This window comes from Amblyomma mixtum, chromosome 10, assembly GCF_055824585.1.
Source record: "Amblyomma mixtum isolate Tamu chromosome 10, ASM5582458v1, whole genome shotgun sequence".
NCBI classification, from domain to species: domain Eukaryota; kingdom Metazoa; phylum Arthropoda; class Arachnida; order Ixodida; family Ixodidae; genus Amblyomma; species Amblyomma mixtum.
Window position 1 is genome coordinate 174919969 of NC_143021.1, and position 20590 is coordinate 174940558.

The window sequence follows — 20590 nt, forward strand, 5'->3', positions numbered from 1 at the left end:
GTAAGTGTTTCAGTATATGGCTGAGGAGCAAACCACGATGCCTGGTTACATTCTACATAGACAGTATGTAAAAGCCATGTCTGTAGACACGGCTGTTATGTGTCGCAATTGATAATTTATTTCTGTCGATGTGCCAAACTGCTTCAACATTTTCTAGTAACATTCTTTTTACCAGAATATGTTCAAAGAAGTAACTTTTTGCCAGCTTCGTATTAACAAATGTGCGTAGAGCGCAAGACATCTTTCCTAGTAACATTCTGCTTTCAGGACTACCTTCGAAGAATACCTTTCTACCAGCACTGTATTAACAAATGTTGATAGAATGGAAAAGTCCATCCACTGTTAACTGAGTCAATAGAAAGCTAATAATAATTTTGATGAAAGTTAACCATATTTGGGCCTGTTTGGCCGACTGAGCGTACAATGTGCGGGAAGGAACCAGGACACATTGCTGGACTCAAACCGTTCTTCTCAGTCGTGGCAGCTGGAGAGTGAGCACTCCTAAAGGGACAGCTAAGACAAATCGAAATTGGACGTTATCAATAGACTATCGCGTTGTGATATAAAGAGGCCACTTTCGCTGAAAGCAAAGTTTCTGTATTCTGACCTCTGGGGGGAGGTGGTAATGTGAACTATGGGTATCGCCATCACAGGTTGCTATCGCAAGGACTCTACGGTGACGCCCAGTAAGTTTTCCGCCCCGCATCCTTGAAGATAGACAACAGTGTCACTCACTTCCAAGTGCATATCACAGAGCCCTTTTCGGCGTAGATGCCACCAGTTTCACACGAGTAGGTGAGAAAAAAATGTTAAGTTTTAAAATCTAACCTTTTTAGTGATAAAGGGGTCTTTTCCTTCCGAAATATTTGGTTCATTGAGGTTTAACTTCCCAAAGCGACTCAGGGGACGCCGTAGTGAAGGGCTCCGGAAATGTTGACCACCTACATCGCACAGTACACGGGCCTCTAGAATTTCGCCTCCAGCGAAATTCGCCTCCAGCGCCTCCAGCGAAATTCGCCTCCAGCGCCTCCAGCGAAATTCGCCTCCAGCGCCTCCAGCGAAATTCGGCCGCCGAGGCCGGGATCGAACCCGCGTCTTTCGGGTCAGCAGCCGGGCGCCGTAACCACTGAGCCACCGCGGCGGGTACTTTTCCGAAATATTAATATATCAACGGAGCCATAGATAGCGTTATATACGATTTCTACTCAAATTGTATGCAGTTGTGTCCAGTGTACTTTTTCAGATTGTACCGCCTATGTTCATGTAGTCCTGTTCGACTAATCAGTGGAGAGGTCGTCTGGGAGATCACGTGTGATGTGACGCAAGTGCAGATTGCGAACTTTAATTGCTAGAAAAGTAGGAAGATAACATTTTGTCATGGCCACGACCCTACAGCTACCACACGCTCGCTTACTCAAGGAGAGACTGGGTTGAAGGAGAATGCTGTATCAAGCTTCTACGGCATTAAAGAGCTCGTAAATGTTATTTTGCGAAGCGCCGTTGGTCGTCTGTCAGCTACGATATCCGCGCGATTTATCGCCATAAGTGTCCTGAAAAGCGATTTCGAGCATTGTCAAAATGACTACCTGTTCTGTTGTGGTGATTTAATACGAAACAGGACTGCTTGCCGCTGCTGGCTGAACGACTGCCGAAAACTCGATGCGAATGTGTGATGCTGTCATTTCCCAAGTACTAAGCTTGCGTGATAAACACAGCTGTAAATGCAGACATGTTACTATAACCTTACATTTATAGAGCCACTCGCAATAAACGCTTCAAGCTGCATAATACTGAAGGATTTACAGTTGAAAAAGGATCTAACTTCATGGGCCCAATGCAATTTTTATAGATACGTTTAGTATTTTGACACTGACAACATCCGACATTGTTCATGCTCTAGCAGTACCAAAAGTTTCTAGGTAAAAGAACATCAGCACCGTAAGTAATAGCAAAATAATTGTGTACAAAAAGAGTAATCGTAGTTCTTGGTCGAACTCACATAGATTTCTGAGTGCGGTTCTCGCTGAGCACTCGCGTCTTTTAAGTACTCTTCACAAACCTGAACTTCTAAGACAAAGACATGATCTACACATAGCGAAATCTTTAAGTTTAAGTGGAATTGAGAATCTGTGCAGTGATATAAAATATCACTGAGCAGTATTTTGCCGCTACTCCACGTGGAAACAAAAAACTAAGGGATGAGAAGCTCGGAAAACTAGGGCAACATTTGAGTATTTATAACAACAAGAGCAACAAGGGCAACATTTGAGTATTGAGTATTCATTGTTGCCTGATGTTATCAGTTAAATTCATGACCCCCCCCCCCCCCCCCCCCGCCTTCCCAAGAAATACAAACCACGTCGGAACAGTCTGCAGTGGAATAAAACTACCGAGACAAAAGCACCTATTGTGCCCCCCATACCGGCCACGTGTGCTCGATAATGGTGTGCGCTCTACTTGACGCCACTTTCTATGGTGCATAGGCAGAAAGAACGGCGATATATGGGAAACCTCGTCCACCGGAAGTGCATCTCCGAACCGGAAGACTGCAAAGCAGGAAGCGAGTATGACGCAGCTTCCGGATTCAAAGGCCGGGCCACTTGCACACGCGTCATCCTCCACGGCTTGCAGGGGTCCCGGTTCGATCCCACGCAGCTCGGGAGAGAGCCGGCCCCAGCTCAAAGCGCCTTCCGGCCAGACTTGGCTTCGGGCTTGTCAATATGCATTTCTCTCCCGAATCGTGACGTCCATTACCACGTGCCACGCTGCACGCCATCCTTAGAGCCAACGACGATGCATCGGCCGGCACATTTCCCATCGTTCGTCATTCGTCAAAGGAAGCACAACTAAAAACGGGCGCTGCACTCAGCCCGGAGCAAAGACATGCAGAGATCAAAGAGGCTGTCACGTGTCAAAGTCACGTGGCTCGTTGTCTCCCCATCTTCCCTTAGTCAGCCCTTCCCTAATGTTTCAGTGGGAAAAGAAAGAGGGGATGAGGGACAGGCCATTTCAGCTCCCGCCCGCAAGCGACACCCTGCGGCTGTTTGGTGACTTACGGTTGGTCGGGCTCCCCGTCTGCACGCGCGTACCACGGGACACGTACCACGTAGCGACAGGTCACGTGTCGTTCCGCGCTGCTGGCTTTGTCTGCGTGTTCTCTATGCTTTCTGCCTCCAACTCTACGCCCGCAGAGGAGACGCGTGCACCCTTTCATTTACGGCATCTATTGTGCTTATCACACGAAACAGAAAAACTGAAAGAAACAACCTGCAGTTAAAGAAGGCTTAGCATATCAGAGCCATGCGGCCTGTTGTATCAACGTCAGGAAAAGTGGCTAAATACAGGTATTAATAGATCAGTCGTTGGTATCGCTTAAAATTAGCGAATGGTCATTGTGAAGAGAAACTTGAGAAGAACAACACATAGTATTTGCGTGATACGAGAACGAGGAAACAGTGCCTGTTTACACCTCGGTTTTGATGAAAGCGTTCTAAACACACATTCGTTTTTCTGCGTTATGAAAAGTGCTCTGGCGCACAAGTTAAAGGTGCAGTGAAGAGGAATCTGAACTCGTCTTTTTGCCGCGGGAACTCGATCTACACGTTCCTAGCATTCTTAGAAACTGCGACTTATTGCCCTGTGTGGCCGAATTCCCTAATTAAATCGAATTAACGCCCGGCTCCCGCCTTTTTTTTTTTAATTCTCCCTCGTACGGTGGGCGGAGTCGACCAAGGCGGGGAGTGCCTTTCAGCCAGCTCCGTGGAGGTTTTGCTTTCGCTTCATTTTGTTTTTTAGGTTTCCGCGAATAAATACTTTCATTTGCAGATAATATAACCGCAAAATAAGCCCGCAGAAATAAAAATACGCGCGGACTATTTGCTTCTACGGACTACTACGTATTACTCCGCCGATGGCAGAGCGGCAAGCCGCCACGGGGCTGGGTGAAAGGTACTCCCCGCGTTGGTCGACTCCGCCCACCGTACGAGGGAGAATTTAAAAAAAAAGGTGGGAGCCGGGCACTAATTCGATTTAATTAGGGAAATCGGCCACACAGGGCAATAACTCGAGGTTTCTAAGAATGCTCGGAACGTGTAGATTGAGTTCCCGCGGCAAAAAGACGAGTTCAGATTCCTCTTCAGTGCACCTTTAAGGGCAGATGGATGGCCTTCTGAAGTTCTCGCGAATAAGGCAGCTCAGAGAGATCGGAACCTTTTCTTGAGAGCGCGAAAATACGCCAGCGATGAAGAGAACTATGCACTGCATTAGTATATGACCCGCAGGCATGCCGTGATATTCAAAAATCGACGACTGTTTTTAGGGCACAAAAATAAGAGGCAGCGAAAACGAGAGGCTCTTTGGGTTAACTGCTGGACGTTTCCGGTTAGTTGCGCGGAATGAAAACAATCAGTTAAGTGGCAATTCATGTGGCGAAGTCATCGCAGCGAACGTAGGACCTGTAGGTGAACTCGATTTGAGAAATTCTGTCATACAGATAAAATGAGGAAATTCACTGGAAAATGGCGGTGAAAGCCTGATGTACCAAAACCTAAAGCGTAAATCGAGCGAAGGCGCCTTTATTCTGGCTTCTTACAATCAGCCGACATGCTTACATATCTTCAAAATAGTATATTTAACTGAACTATTCCTTTTCTGTCATTTATCTTCTTTCGTGGTTATTGATTTCATATCCAGGTTACTCGGACAAAAGTTTTTAATATTGGAATATTGAAGATAATGGTCCTCCGATGCGTAGCATAATCGTCTTTCAAGGTTTCTTGAAAAATGATTTTCTCCACAATTGCCGGGTATGATTACGCCTCAAGCGTGTTTGGTTTGGGCTCCAATTTTTGTTGCTAGTTATTCTTACAAGACTGCCGCAAACAGGGCACCCGTATGTATTCCAGAAGAGAAACGGCAGATTTTCCTCAGCGATTGTCACCGTAGAAGCACAATGCTTACAAATGGTATCATTCCTACTACGCACCCTTTCTCACCCACGTGATTATCGAGACGCTATTGTCGTTATTATCCGTTCAAAAAGAAGTCTGCCTTGCAGATTTAAATTTCCCGAAACCAGTGGCTCAGCTTTCACCTGTTTTGCCAGTGTGTTAGCTAGAGATCACAACGCTCAGCCTTTGTTTATTCCACATGGTTTATTACGATTTTCCCTACCTGCGCGGCTCACTTATATCTGCTTCCATTCCTACGTCACGGCACGTGTTTAATTCTAATAGCGTCCAACGATTTCACGGCTGCACTAACGCTTTCATTAACACTTTTTTCCCAACTGCTGTTGAGTGGTACCACCGGCTGCCCGAACCATTAGCTAATGAGCGTGACGCTGTTGGGTGAGGTCAATGTCGATAAGCCATCTTTTTGATTAACACGTTCTTTGATTCGTTTTATGCGTTTGTAGATTTATCTTCAAACTGACTTTTTGATTTGTCTTCATTCAAAATAATCACCCTGACATATTCTTAGCTTCGTTTTATATTTACACAAATCCGTTCTCTTATAATGATCTTAGGTTTTGTATTCATGTAGCATTCGCCTCGCCTCCCCCCTTATGTAATATCCCGACAGGGACCCTTAGCAGTTAATAAATGAAGATGATTCACAAGACCCTATCTCCACTCTTGTTTCCACCTCCTCTGTCGCAAGTGGCTCGCCATTTACTGAGGCGGTGCGACACGCCGGTTTCAGAATCGCAGGTCTACCTGTTCAGCTGATTTGCATCAGATTCTCTGTGGCCCTTCCGGTGCACCGAGAGTAACAGACTCTTGGATGTGTTGCGCTCGCTGAATGGGGCCGGAAGCTCTAGAAATCACTGGAAGAGTCTAGTTAGAAGAACGTCTCCTAAACAAGCAGAAACTGGCGTAAAAGCACCGCTGAAGTATTGATGTCGTTTACCATCCTGGACGATACGCCGGAAGCGTACACCGTGGACGAACTACAAGTGCACACAGCAACAACAAACCTGGATTACATGACAACGCCCTCACAAAACATTTTTTAGACAGTCTATAGACTGTCCATAGACTTCTCTCCATAAAGTCTATAGGCTCTCTAGAAGGAAATCCTAGAGGACAGTCTACAGGCAATACTATTGCTATAGACAGTCTATAGATAATCTATAGATTTATGGGCGTACACTTTTTGTAGACTTTTCTCTATAGACAGTCTATACACTATAAATAGAGAAAAAGAAATATCTATAGGAAGGCGATAGAGGCTATAAGGAGTCTATGGATCATTGTTATAAGGGCGGGGACAGAAAAAGAGAAAGCACTTAATTGGAAAGTAGAGACTTTTGCCGGAAAAGGGCTGCAATGCTGTTAATATTTGGCTAGTGGATTGAGGAAAAGAAGGCGGTTGAAGGCGGCTGAAAATCTTACAATGAAGAAAACGGTACAAATCTACAACACGGTTTATAAAAATTGGCTGTAGGCAGCCGAAATATTAATTCCGAATTGTTCCAAGTTTGCATTGGGTCCATTCCATTGCAAACAGAAAAAACAGAATTCAGAAGACACTTAAGACTGCTCACGTGCGGTGAAAGCAAAAGGATTAGTGCGTCATCGTGAGCGTTCAACCACGACGCAGGTAGCGCACTGAGAAATGAAACGAAGATACGCCTCCGAACGCTGATTTCTTAAAAGTCGGAGAGAAACACTCGGACACTCGCTTCGAATGCATGTGTCAAGCTAGCATCCAACCTAAGAGACGTATGCTAAATGCAACGAGACATCGTATTACACCAACCGCGACGGTGTACGGCACGCAGCTGCGTCACAATTTAGATATGAAAATTGTTTTTCGCGGAAAGGAAATGCGTAGTAACTGCCTCACATCTCGATGGACACATCAACCGTACCTTAAGGGAAGGGGTAAAAAGTCTGGGAAGGCGTACAACTGAAGGCGCATATATGTCCCCAGTTCTAATCCCTGCGGCAAGCTAGCCTCTCACTTGACCAGCACATGCAAGCTATACATGCAACGAGAAATCGTATGACACCACCCGGAACGCTGCACCTGACGCTGGCTGACGTCAGCCAGTGAGGTGTGTATATAGCCGAACGAACACGTATATGATTCTCTAAAACGGCAGCGATCGGCTTGCTCTGCGCGTCCTGCGGCAGCTTGATGTCGTCGCCCTATTTTTATACGCCTGCACATTTGTCCCACAGCATATATTCCAAAAAGCTGCGTGTGATTTTTACGGACGTTGTTAAAGCGTCCCATCGACTTGGACGCCTGGAGTTCCGCGGGCACCTATAGGCGCTCACACGTGTGTGCACACTTGATATCATTCCACAGAAACCACCCTGCACAAAATCACGATGCCCTGGGTTCGTGCCTGTCGGTCCCTTATGCGAAATTCCAATAGGCCCGCCTGTATGCACTACACAGCGATCGTACCATACTCTGCGCAAGCATCATCCTTGCCTCGTTGTAGATGCAGTGGGAGGCATAATTACACGGCATGGATTAAGAGCAACGCGTGCAGTAATTAGCCGGCCGCTCGGGCTTTTAACGATCCCGCTGAACGCGATCCGGAGCCATTGAGGCTCGTGTTCTGCTCGGGCAGACTCGTTTAATGGCTGGAGCACGCGATGAGACTGCGTACCTTCCTGGAGTGTATATCAAGGGGGGGAGGAGCGGTGTAAAGGTTAATGGAGGCATACGACCGGCTCTTATGGGCCTAATAACAAGTTTTACATAGGAGTGCTCGGAGCCCCTCACGAGCTTGGTCTACAGTACTTCCTTCGCTTCGGCTGCTCTCCAGGAATCGTAACTGCTGGAGTGAAGCGCAGGAGATGTTATCGGTGCGCATGCTGTAATCTTGGGCTTCGATTACGAACGCTTACGCCGCGCTCGGGACGACCGGGCGTACTTCGATGCAGGTAGTCGTCGGTCAGTGTATATCCGAACATAAACTTGAACACTGCTATCGAGGGGCAACAAACAGGCTAGGCTTACCTTGGCGGCGCCGGCGGGTACTTCTATTCGTGTTCTCAGTGAGTAAAAAATAAGCCGGTGTTTATGTTTATTATTTTATATCGTTAGGTTTCTAACATCTTTATGTTCGAGAACGCAAGCACGCACGAAAGACGCGTCCCGTCTATCGCATTAGGAATATACGCGAAACAAGCTGGATCATTCATTACTTTCTTTGTTTGTTCTTTTTTTTCTGCGGGTGCTCGCCCGGTCACGCTCTACCTGAATACAAATTAGGAAAGAACCCTGCAGGCTCTATCTCTGACATCTTTCTTAGCCCCGCAGCTCCCTACTTTATGAAATGCGGGCTGCACGAGCGAATCAGTGGAGTTGAAAAGCAGTGATTTGCAGCGTACGTTAAGCAGGTATAATGGTGAACCGTTAGGCAGGACAAGCGGTTGGGAAAAATGGGGGAGAGCGGTAATAACCTCACATTTGTGCGGCTGGCCTTGCCTTTGATGATGATGATGATGATGTCCTCAGGCTTGTCGTCCTTGGTCGTCTTGTTCGCCTGGCTTGTTCATGTTTAATGATGGTATTTAAACTTGTTGCAGTTTACCCTCGACAGGGTCGCAGTACCATGAACGAAGCAGCACAGTTGCGCGAAGCATTTGCCGGCTTTGGTTTGTGGGGCTATAGAACCGCCTTCAGGAAATTAGGACGACGATTGGCCCCATTGTTTACAACTTGGGTAGGAGGTGCGCGAACGCGGTTAGTTATCACCCTTCAAGAGCGGTCATTTGCCAGACTTCTACACTCACGCGCAATCCTAGCCCGAGTGTTTCGATTATGAAGACGTGGACGACGACCACAGAAACTGAATATTAGATTTTCGTGAGCCATACAATCAATGCTATAAAACAACCCACTCGTTTACATAATAAACATGATTAGCACCAGGATTATGCGCCCGAAGGTTATGTCCCCGAAGTTGAGCCCCCGAAAGTTATGTCCCCGAAGGTTATGTCCCCGAAGCAAACAATTCTCGTGGCTATCACCGGATTGGAGCACAGATATTAAAATACTGCACTGATATTTTTTGTGCCACCTTATGGAGAACATTTCACTCGAGGAATGATTGTTGGAAGCATTCAGCAAAATGAAATATTGCGCAACTTGTGCCAGTGCACAGTGGCACGAGTAGTTGCACACGCATATGCGTGTTCGCTGTACTTATGACTGTTTTCAACAATTAATACCTCCGCAGTTAAATAAATTTTGCATCATAATAATGCAATCATCCCAGAGCAGCATGGCTTTGTTTCTGTTGAATGCACACCTACTGCAGTTACATCTTTCTAATTGCGCCAACAGCGTTCTTCCTGCGAACCAGCTTGTAAGAAATGTAGTGCCCCTTGACATAATGCGTTTGAGTGCGTTTGTCAGTTCACGTTGCTGACAATATTCGAAGTCTAAAAGGGGCAGTTTTTAGCGACTTACATGTCCTTTAGATAAGAAACAATTCTACTGAATAACGTACATTCCACATACTGTTTCCTGACTTGCGTCATCTTCGTGAATGACTTCCCTGAAGCCATCCAGTCCTCAATGATTACAGTGCACCCTGAATACACAGATTTTAGTTTAAACCTTAGTTAGCGAATGTCAAGTTATATTGTCATTATATTACCACTGTATATATTCAGACATTATATGACATGATCTATCTAATATTCTGGCATCAGTGTTAATAAATAAAAAATAAATGTCGATAACACTAAATATTCACTATTCCACTCTAAAAGAAGCAACTTTGAACCTAAAACCACTACTCCATCCCTTAACAATAAGATACAGAAAGTTAGGTTTTTCAATCATCGCAACGTCGTGTTCGACCAGCACTTGTATTCGGAAGAAACGTGGAAAATTATGTAGCAAGCCAGATTTCAGATACTAAGGATTTATTAAAGCAAACCAATATTTACCCTGCACTGCACTGCACTGCTTATAGTTAACAATTTTTCATTGTTCAGTTAGCTTTTTCGGGGGAAAAGCATGAATTGCTTGGATATTATGGTAAAAATTGCAACTATCTTCAAGCTGGGTGGCAAACCGCTTTTTTTTTTTAGCAGTCAAGAAGAGCCCAGAACTTTCAGCTGTTTGTTGGTTCGTCATTTTTCGTGTACTTTTTTTCTGGACTTTTACTCTACGCTTGTTCTTTTTTTGTTCAATTTCTCGGCTTCTTACTTCCTTGACAAATAATATTTTTTCCAAATGGCTTTCTGATACCTGGAACGCACTCATTCCGTTTGCTTGATGTATTATATTGTGTTGAGCCATATATACTATCTGCTGCCCAGAATTTTCGTAATGTATTTTTATCACATCCATAGCAACGATGCTCTTATTTTAGCTGAATTTGCTGATTTTTATGTTTATTCCAAAACCTGCCACCATTATTTTTTAACATTAAAACTTCCTGTTGGGCGAGTTGGTAGTTCATATTGAATATAAAAGGTGTGGCTTTCACCGAATAAATTCAGTTGACAGTTAGCGCTAGTGTGTGTGTTTCCTCTCTTTTTTGTCCGCGTCTTCGTTTGCGCTATAATATTTCTAATTCAATATTTTTTAACACTTCCATGAATTGGGACGGCGAGTATGCTGCATGTTTTCTCCCGACATAATGCGGTCATTGATGCGGCAGCGAATAAGCAATACCGCACTGGTCACATAATTTCCGTGAACCACGCAAAGAATGTGATGGCTTCTCCGTCGCGACGGCACGAAAAAACGCACTTCACCTACACATCCTCGACACGTCGATGCTAGCTGCCTTCCTTGCTTCGGAAAGACCGTGACGTCTCCGTAAAAGCGGCTTCCAATGCCTCCTCCCCATTCCCTTCCCAGCGATGCTTTCTCAGCTCGCGGTCGCGTCGCCATGGAGACGACGCCGCCGCCGAGGCGATCGATCCAGCATCCCATATAACTGGCGGAATGGGGACGGCTTCTGCAAGCCCGGCTCTCAGCTAGACCGTGAGCGCGGCGCGTATGACTTCTGATCTTCCCGGCTTTCCCCTCTCCTTCAGGCTCCTATTTTCTTCATCCCCTGAGCTTGTTCCTCTTCTTTCCTCGTACTCCCTTCTCCTTTCCTTTCGCTCGCCGTGCTCGCTGACTCGACTCCCCGCCGCCATAACTTCTCATCCCGGCGCATCCCCAACCCCCGGGACATCCTGCCCTCCTCAATCTTCCGCCGAGGCACGCCTCCCCCCCCCTCCCCCCCTTTTAAGCCCGAGGAAGCTGCGTGCCGTCCTCCCGCTTTATCCCGACCCCTTCCCATCGCTCCCGGTCGCCGCCCGCGCTGCTTGATTGCAGCGTGTCTGCCGGGCCGAAGCCCGTTTACGCTTCGACTCCGCGGCACAGGCTAGAATGCTTGCTTAGCGCTAGGCGCCGCGCTTGACAAACACTGCAGTTGGGATAGTTTGCATGCCATGGAAAGAGGCAGCGCCGAAATTCCGACGTGCATGCAAATGACCGGCTCTCAAGAGGCAACAAAAGAAAAACGCAAAATGAATCGCAATAACGCAATTGTTTTGCCTCTTTCTTCATATTTTCTATCTGTCTCTTGTTTTTCATGTTTCCTTTTTCCTGTCAGGCCATGTTTTCTTTCCTATCGTTGTGAAACGGGAAACAACATTACAGCAGAATGCCAAAAATGTAGTAAGGTTTTAATGTAGTTAAACGATTGGTTTAGTTTAGTGGGGTTTAACGTCCCAAAGCAACTCAGGCTACGAGGGACGCCGTAGTGAAGGGCTCCGGAAGTTTCGACCACCTGGGGTTCTTTAACGTGCACTGACATCGCACAGCACACGGGCCTCTAGAGTTTCGCCTTCATCGAAACTGAGCTGCCGCGGCCGGGATCGAACCCGCGTCTTTCGGGTCAGCAGCCGAGTGCCGTAACCACTGAGCCATCGCGGCGGGGCTGTAGTTAAACGAGTAGAGGTGCGAAAGCATGTGTTTAGCCTTGTTGTCTGATATTTTTGCTTTTCAGGATAGTCGGCACGTCTGACGACGATATTAAACGCAAGTTAAACCCTGATGTACGTTGATCTGATTCGGTCTGTTTGTGCCGTAAATGGATGTTTATGAAGACGACTATGTGCAATGCACAGCGCAAGCGTGTGTTGCAGTTGAACACGAAGCGTGGTCGGCTGCGGTGTGCAGTTGTTTTGTTGAGAATGATGTAAGCTGAGCGACGTCCTCAGGAACCAAGGCTTCTGCGATGAAGCCATTGCAGTGACAGAAATTCTTGTTAAAATGAAAGTCCATGAATTTTGACGTCAAACCAACCGACACTTTTGGATTTTTTCGGTACTTGCATAAAAAGCCTAGGAGACAAGAAAATGCAGCGATATCACAGTGCTCTCGTCCAGTGGCCAGCGAATCTAATCTGTTGGCGCCGCCAGGTTCGAACCCAGTCACGACAATATTTATTTTATTCCTACATAGAATGTCGCTATGCTAGGTTTGGCCATGGTCACCTTCCAATTGGCTACAGCCTGCGCGACGCTCTCCCGAATTTAGCCGAGCTTCCTCCAATTGGCAACTGCTTGCGCAACGCTCTTCCGAGCTAACCCGAACATACCTGAGTTACTCCTAGACTTCACACGGGAATCTAACTTTATACCCGGTTAGCAACGGAGCTTAATTTCAGTGCCCACATCCCTAATGGGGAATGTGCGAACCTCCGGAAGTAATGGCGGAGGATGCCAAAAAAAATCGACGTTAGCACTGAGTGTTGTGGAAATGCCTTCCATTCCTACATTTGGGCCGGTTGACCTTCATTGTACACCAATAGGCTGTCAAAGGCCCGCTAGTAACCGCTGCCATCGGAGTGGACCCAGTAGAGAGAGAGACAGAATAAACTTTATTTATAGAGTCTTTGAAGAGGAAGGTTCCCTTCTGGCGCAGGCGGGCTACTGTCGCTTGGTGGCCTTGATCTCTTGGATCTCGGCGACCTGGTCAGCTCTCTCTGTGAGCAGCTTTTGCTGCCACAGATCCGAGCTGCGCAACGCGGTCTCCCACTGCTCCTCTGTGGTTATTCCGCTGAAAGGGTTCTTACTGCACTCCCACATGATGTGGTTGAGGTTAACATACTCTCCGCAGCATTTGCATTCTGCAGAGTATATATTCGGATGAATTTTGGCTAGTATTGCAGGCATGGGAATGTGTGCGTTTGGAGCTGCCTAAGAGTGGTTGCTTGCTCTTGCGAGAGCGTGGGGTTGGCAGGGGGATATTAAAATCTGCTTCTTTGATAGAAAGTCGTGATTTCACTAAAGGTGAGTAGATGATCCCTCGCTGAGCTGGCCCCGTGGTTTGGGAACGCGTCTGGTCCTGCCCGGATAGTTAGTTCTCGGGCTATGTTGCTGACCTTTTCGTTTCCTGGGAGGCCTGAGTGTGCGGGCGTCCATATTATTTTGACTGGAGTTTCTGGGCGGTATTTTCTAATTAGTTTTGCGGCCGTGGATGTACTCTGTGTTTTATGAAGTTATTTATTGCAGTTTTTGAGACGCTTCGGAGCTGTCCTGCACTGCCAGGAGTCACCACAAAGCGCAGCATTGCATAGTGTATATTATGCAGAGACACTCGGAACCTATCGCTGTCGTACATCTTAGGGTCCTGTAACCCTACTACAGACGAAAAGTGCGCTCTCAAATTTGCAGACACCAAAAACCTACAAAATAGAGGCCACTTCACTCACACCTCGTGATTACCAGAGTGGATGAACTGCCACAATGGCTTCTCAAGTAGAAAGCAGCGCCACATTTCACCCTGGTACCATGAAATGAAACTGTAGGCTTAAGACGGAAGTCAAGTGAATGCGAAATTACCAAGTGTATGAAAACAAATTGCACCGACAAACTTAATTTCGGCAAGCAACCGCTCAGATCATGTAAACGTTTCCACTGGTTTTCTCTGCCAATGCTCAGCCTGAAAATGCATTGCCCCTTTCTGCATTCCAGCTTGGTGCATCACAGTACTTAGTATCATTCAATATGAAAGGGTAATACTAAAACAACTGTGACGATTTAAAAAGAAGCGGTGACTTTATGCTGGCCCAAATAATGAATTCATTACTCCAAAAACCAAACGAGGCTCAATGATTTATATTATAACTGCATGCAAATGAACTGAAAATCGTTTTTTTTTGTTATTAGTCTCATTGCAAGCGTCACACAGATCTGACATTCGAAAGCATGCGGAGCCACGGAATTACTTGCAATTTCTTTTACAGCGAAAGCTCTATCTCACGAACAAAGCTGCAAAATCTGGCCATCACTGAATCCTTGACCTTCAGCTTCACCTTGAATAAATAAATGAAATAAATATTGCCGCGACTGGCGTTATAACCTGCGGCAGTGCTAACGGATCATCTTTGCTGGCCACTGCACGAGGGTACTAAACACCTCGCGTTAAACTGCAACCAATTCTCGCGCTATACGTTTATTTTGATTAGAGCTTAACCTGAGCCTAGAATTGTCGCCAGACGTGCTGACGACACAGCAAAGCAAAACCATGAGCCAATCAGGCTAAATGCATGCTTTCGCACAGGTACTCGGTTTAATTACGTTAAAAACCAAGCATTTTTCTCCTGATGTGGTCAGGAAGAGTTAAGAACTATTCAGGCATCAGTGACACAATTTCTAACAAACTCTTTGCCAGTGAGGAGAAAGGCGAGATCAGAGACTTTGTCTTTCTGCTTTATGCCTGTTGTCTTACATTGTAAGCAGAAAGCAGTAAAAAGGGAGTAAATCGTCCTTAAGGCAACTCCCTTTTATGGAGTGCGCTAGAGGAAGGCTTTTGAGATTGCCGAGCACGTTTTATGCAAAAATATTGACGGCAGCATTTGTACAGAAAGATGTATCACACTTGGACTATCCGGACCACCGGTTAAAAAATGCATACAGTAGTGCCATTAGGCCAAATAAGATGTATACGAAATGGATTTTAAGGTAACAGCACAGCCCCAAAATATAACAATACAAGATCACAACTTACCAGCTAAACCACAGCGTTGGGCAATCTCAGTAAAAATTGAGGTGAGAAAATCTTTATTCAGAAGTGTCGTACTTTGTCCTATCTACCATCTTTCTGACTGAACATAGTACCTCGTCAACTTTTGCTCATATTGTACAACGCTACGACGAACACACACAAAAAAATTAAGTGAGATGCTTGTAGAACTGAAGTGATATTATGGTCATATATGTGTGCCTATATGTTTTATTCAGCATAATAATGCGTTGCCTCATAAAACTTTGGTTTCCCATCCTGTAGCACTATTCTTCCCTTCGAATGTTTCGAATCCGCCGACGGAACAAGCTGCTTTCACGACCTCGAAACCGCCGCGGGATGCTTTCAGCTGGAAGAAGTGGAAGGGGAGAGCGCGTAGATTCCCCAGCAAGGAAGGAAGGGAGTGAGGAAGCCCGGCGGCGGCGTCGTCGACTCCCGCGGGGGAGCGAAGGCACAAAGGGAGGATGGGGAGGCAGTCATTGGTGCGAAGGAGAGCGCGCCGGACGCCCGGAGGAATGTTGTATTCATGACGCTGTCACCCCGGTTCACGGTGGGGAACGAAAAATGGGGAAGCCAGGGAGGACGGGACGGCACTGGCAGCGTCGGTGGCGGCGATGCGAGGGAGAATTGGGGACGCGGATGCGACGATGGAGACGAGGACGGGACGGCACTGGCAGCGTCGGTGGCGGCGATGCGAGGGAGAATTGGGGACGCGGATGCGACGATGGAGACGATCGTCTCCCGCGGGCGTAAGAGGAGCTCCGCGCCGCATCGAATGCATTATCAAGCGTAAAGATTTTCTTTTTGTAGTTTGCGTGATATGTTTGATGACACAGACTTCAGAGTTTTATGATGGCGAGCGCGCTCGTCGGGGCCGAATGAAGGGGACGATCACGACACTGGCAATGGTGTGTCGTTCCCGTGTGGTCTCTACGAGACGAGACTTTTTAGAGTCAGCCAAATGGAGAATAACGGGTGGGGAAATCAACCGAGGCGAATCGTTGCTCGTGCGAAGCCGGTTTGTTCAAGAACAAGCCTTCGAGCAGAGCCAGATGGTGCCAGCCCTAATTTCTGAAAGAAGTTCTCCTGCTACAAGGTTTCGCAAATTTTCTATCTTGAACCGGGGCGACCTTGAACCGGGGCGGGGGTACTAAACAAAACATGGCAGCATAAACACTGCCAATACAGTTCTCTTGATTAGCATGGAAAAACGTCGTCGTTTTTCTGAAATTGATGAACCAATTTTATTGCAAGTACAGATAGCGAAATTCTTTCCTAACGAAGAATCCCGACATAGGCCTATCAAAAGAAAAGGTAAGATTTACAGAAGCAATACTTCAACAGTAGTAGTAACTAGCAAAGCTACTTTTGCTGGATACCCGCAGAAAACAGTCCACACGAAGCTGCGACCGCTTGGATGACGGGTTCGGAAGGCAGAAAAGTCGATGAGCTCTCCAGCAGAGTTCCTCATCCCGTGTGCTCCTGCCTTCGGTAACAAAGAAAGGAGGCCCCAACGGAGCTGTGGGGCAGAGCCGCTTTTACGGCTCCCTCGAGGTTCGCGTTTTCTGTATCAACCTGCGGACCCCTTCACTGAGCCCACATGCCCGCAGGCAGGAGTGAATGCACTTCCCTGTATAAGGTATAGAGGCTGAAACCGATGACTTATTCATTCGAATGGGCTTTTTCTTTAGCTTCTTTCATGACCCTAGTTTTTATCTCCCAGGTGTTGTGGCAATCCCTCTGCGCCGAGAGACCCGTGGCTAGAGGGTGAGGCCATCTGCTCTCTGAGGGCGCACTAAAGGGAGTACTGGATCATACTCTGCCCTGGGCGTCAATACTTATGATTGTTAGTTTTTAAATTACTTTGCATTAAATTTAACATCTCACTCTATATTTAATTTTTCCCGGCACTATGTGAATTAGATAAATGAGGTGAATTCCTTTGTCTCCTCTCTTTGAAAGCATGTTAAAAAATTTGAAAAGTTCTTTTTTTTTCTTATTCTGTTCGAGGAAACCACGCATAGCACAACAGTTCAAGGTGAACGTGTGGCGCACTGTGGAAGGGCGTAATTCAATACGAAATCTCTGTATTTCTGTATTAGTTTTCGTTTTTAATGTTTGCCTTTAAAGCAAGAGTAACAGATTGTTGAACTTGCACGCGACTTAGCAGCGTTGCAGTGATTGTAGTAGGGGTTGCACGAATCAGCAGCCCTTTACACTCTGGCTCATGTCAAGTTCTCCGCAAGGGTCACGCCCCGCTGTGTCGCACCTGTAAGCGAAAACGTCGAAACGCGAAGCCGGTGCACCGTGCATGCTTTGCCAATTTCCGATCTGACGGAAGTGAACGGTTCCTATTTGTGGCTGTCGAAAGCGTGAGGAGGTAACCTGGAAAGGAGAGGCGTAGTAACTGCCTTCCTCTGAGTGGGCAAGTGAAGAGCGTTGGGAGGCAAAGGATGAGCGTGGTGAAACAGGGCAAAGTGAAAAATATTGCCGGTACATACCCCGCTCTGCCAAGAGCGGACGTGGCGAAATCCACCTCACCTCTACCCCTGGGGCGTTCGTGGGGTTCTTAGCACCTTAGTTAACCATAGATGGTGGAGGGTGTACACTCGCACTACTTTCTCCATCTTCGTTTTAAAAAACCCAGGCTGCTGCTTTGTGTTGAACACTTGTTTCCCTCAAGCGAGAATACCAAAGGGCTCTCATGTGGAACCTAGTTTCAGTAAATATAAAACTAGCTTCTAAATTGAAGTTCCCTATAAAGAAGTACCTAATGACAGTTGGTGATTACAATAGATGCCTGATATTTCAAATTGTAGTAGCCTTCCTTGAAATGAGCAACAATAACTTATTCCTACTGGCTGTACATATTAAGGAAGCCAATGGTCACCGAGACCATGGTAAGCACAGCGGATTTTTTGGGGGAAATACAAAAACCCAGGCTGCTGTCTTGAGTCGAAGACTTGTTTCCCTCAGGCGAGAATACTAAGGGGCTCTCGTGGGGAATCTAGTCCGAGTAAATATAAAACTAGCTTCTAAGTTAAAGTTCCCTGCGTATAAGCACCTGCTGACAGTTGGTGATTACAACAGACGCTTATATCTGAAATTATAGTAGCTTGCCTTGAAAAGAGCAACAAAAACTTATTCCTACTAGCTACACATATTAAGGAAGCTAACAGTCACCGAGACCATGGTAAGCACAACGGAACTTTTTTTCTATTTTTGGACGTGATCAATGGGAAATTACTTGTGTTATGATTTTATTGCTTAAAGGCGACTATTGTAAACAGACGAAAAAAATTTGAGGGGGTAAGGCTATGATGCGATGGCGTTAATGGGTTAATGCCCATACATGCGGAATTCGTCATTTTTTACTTTACATTCACAGATCCCTGAGATTCGTCATGCCGCTCCTGCCGCAGTGATGCAGCATTAAGTGCAGCACTTCCAGTGCAGGGTGCAGCACTTCCCTGCGATGGTAGGTGCTGCCACAGGTGCGGCTTGTGAGAATCAGGTTGCTCTTCCCGAGCAACCTCTCGCGACCAATAATGAATTGAACTACCACTTACCACAGTGGGCACTTTGCTGAAAATCAGGTGGGCAGATTGTAATGACACCTCAAGGTCACGCGACATAGGTGGCCCACCTAAGTTGCTTCTCCGGGAATTTTTCGCTCACAACGCCTACGCCGACAACGACGACGCTGGATTGTCTGCAGAACCGTTGCCATTAAGCCTGAAGACATCATCATCATCATCAACCGGAGCCTCAACTCTATTGCGTTAAAAGGAATCACGTTTTACGTGAAACTCGTGGTAATGCTCGCACAGCACGTTCTATGCCCGAAGCATGGACGAGAGTGGCGCTGGCGAGCATTCTCAAAGTTAGGTTACACGCAATATAAACGCCCCCTAAAGTAAAATGCACAGCCACTGCCCTAGCAGAATAGGTAGAGCACCCTACGGGATTTAAGATGGTCGCGGGATCCTACTGGCGGCATGTTGTTGTTTTCTGTTCTACACTGTGATCAACTACGAAATTATTACAATGCTAGTTTCCCATTGATCGAGTTCATAGTTTTTAAAAAAAGCTGCCTTATTTCTTATCTTGGCTGTAGGGACTGTTGAATTCTTTATTACGCATGTCATAACCAGCCCCTCATACCCCTACCCTTTTCCGTCCATTTCTATCTCTCTCTGATTTTTGCTAGGCCGTTATTTGGCATCTTTTGTAAGCGCCGCATTTGGACAGCTCAATAACAGTACCCCTTAGCTTATTCATTTATTTACAGTTTTTGCATCTGATTTGTCACATGTTACCAATGTATAACAGTGCTAATTTGTGTCTATTCATTTTTTAACGTATCAACTATGGCATAGAGATCAAAATTACATGCTCGAAACAAATATACACCTCTAAAACACATGGGAAATATGTTTTGTTATTGCAATGCTCGCTACAAATCAAATTCAGCTCCTAAAGTAAATTGCCTTGCCATACGCCCAGCCATTGGCTATATATACAAAAACAGTTCTGTATTTTCGAATAGCGTTGCACAAATAAGCGAAACAAGAGAAAATATAATTGTCTGAAGTGAAATCTCTCCATTTCTATTGTGAACAGGCAAAACGGGACTTAGGAAACCGATGTCATTTCTCCAATGCCCAGCTTCGATCGCGATGTAGCGCCTTCGTCAAAAATATTTGGGCCAAGTGGTTTTCTTTTGAGGCATATACGTGGAATATGCGCCGCCGTCATCCCGCCGCCCCGCCGTTTTGGAGTACATATAGCCCGGCGGGTCACACGATCTCTAATCGGCTTATCGCGACATAAAGCACCGCTGAAGCCGCGCGCTACGGGGAAAAACGGCACACATGACGTCATACAAATTCCTCCTATATTGGAGCCCTTAAGTTGCGTACAATATGAACAAACATTCTTGTAAGCTCAAGATGAGCACTTTTCTCACCCTCACAGAGATCGGGATTTGAGGATTGCGATAAGTTCCTCATTATAGTGCTGAAAAATAAGTCATATGACCTGGAAACATCTGATTAATCGTTGACATATTGAATTGCAACGAAACAGGCTTCTGTACTGCTCAAACATGCGCCTTCTGTATGAATGAATTGATCGCGCATACGCTGCATAAGAGTAAAGCTTTTTTTTTTATTCGTCCACCTTGCTTCATTACATTAATAAAAATACGTTCGAGCCACTACCATCTTTCTCTACAAATTGCCGACAGAGACACCGAAAAAGGAAACACTAAGGAAGAATGTAAAAAGACGCCTCATACGTCGTGAACTCAAGCGACAAAGTATATCTAGTAGCCACTCATAAGAGACAGGCAATCAGAGGCGGTGCCATCTGGTGTAGCGTCGACGAAACAAGCGACATGACGAAAGCAAAAACCGAGCCCCCCCCCCCCCCGCTGCAAATTTGATTTCTCTCCCCAGCGCGCTTAGTCACCCTCCGCAAATCCAGTCGCGGCAACAGCAGAGAATGCTCGCTCTGTAAACGAGATTCTCCACACTCACTGCGCGACAAGCGCTGGCTCTGCTTTACGGGACAACTTGGC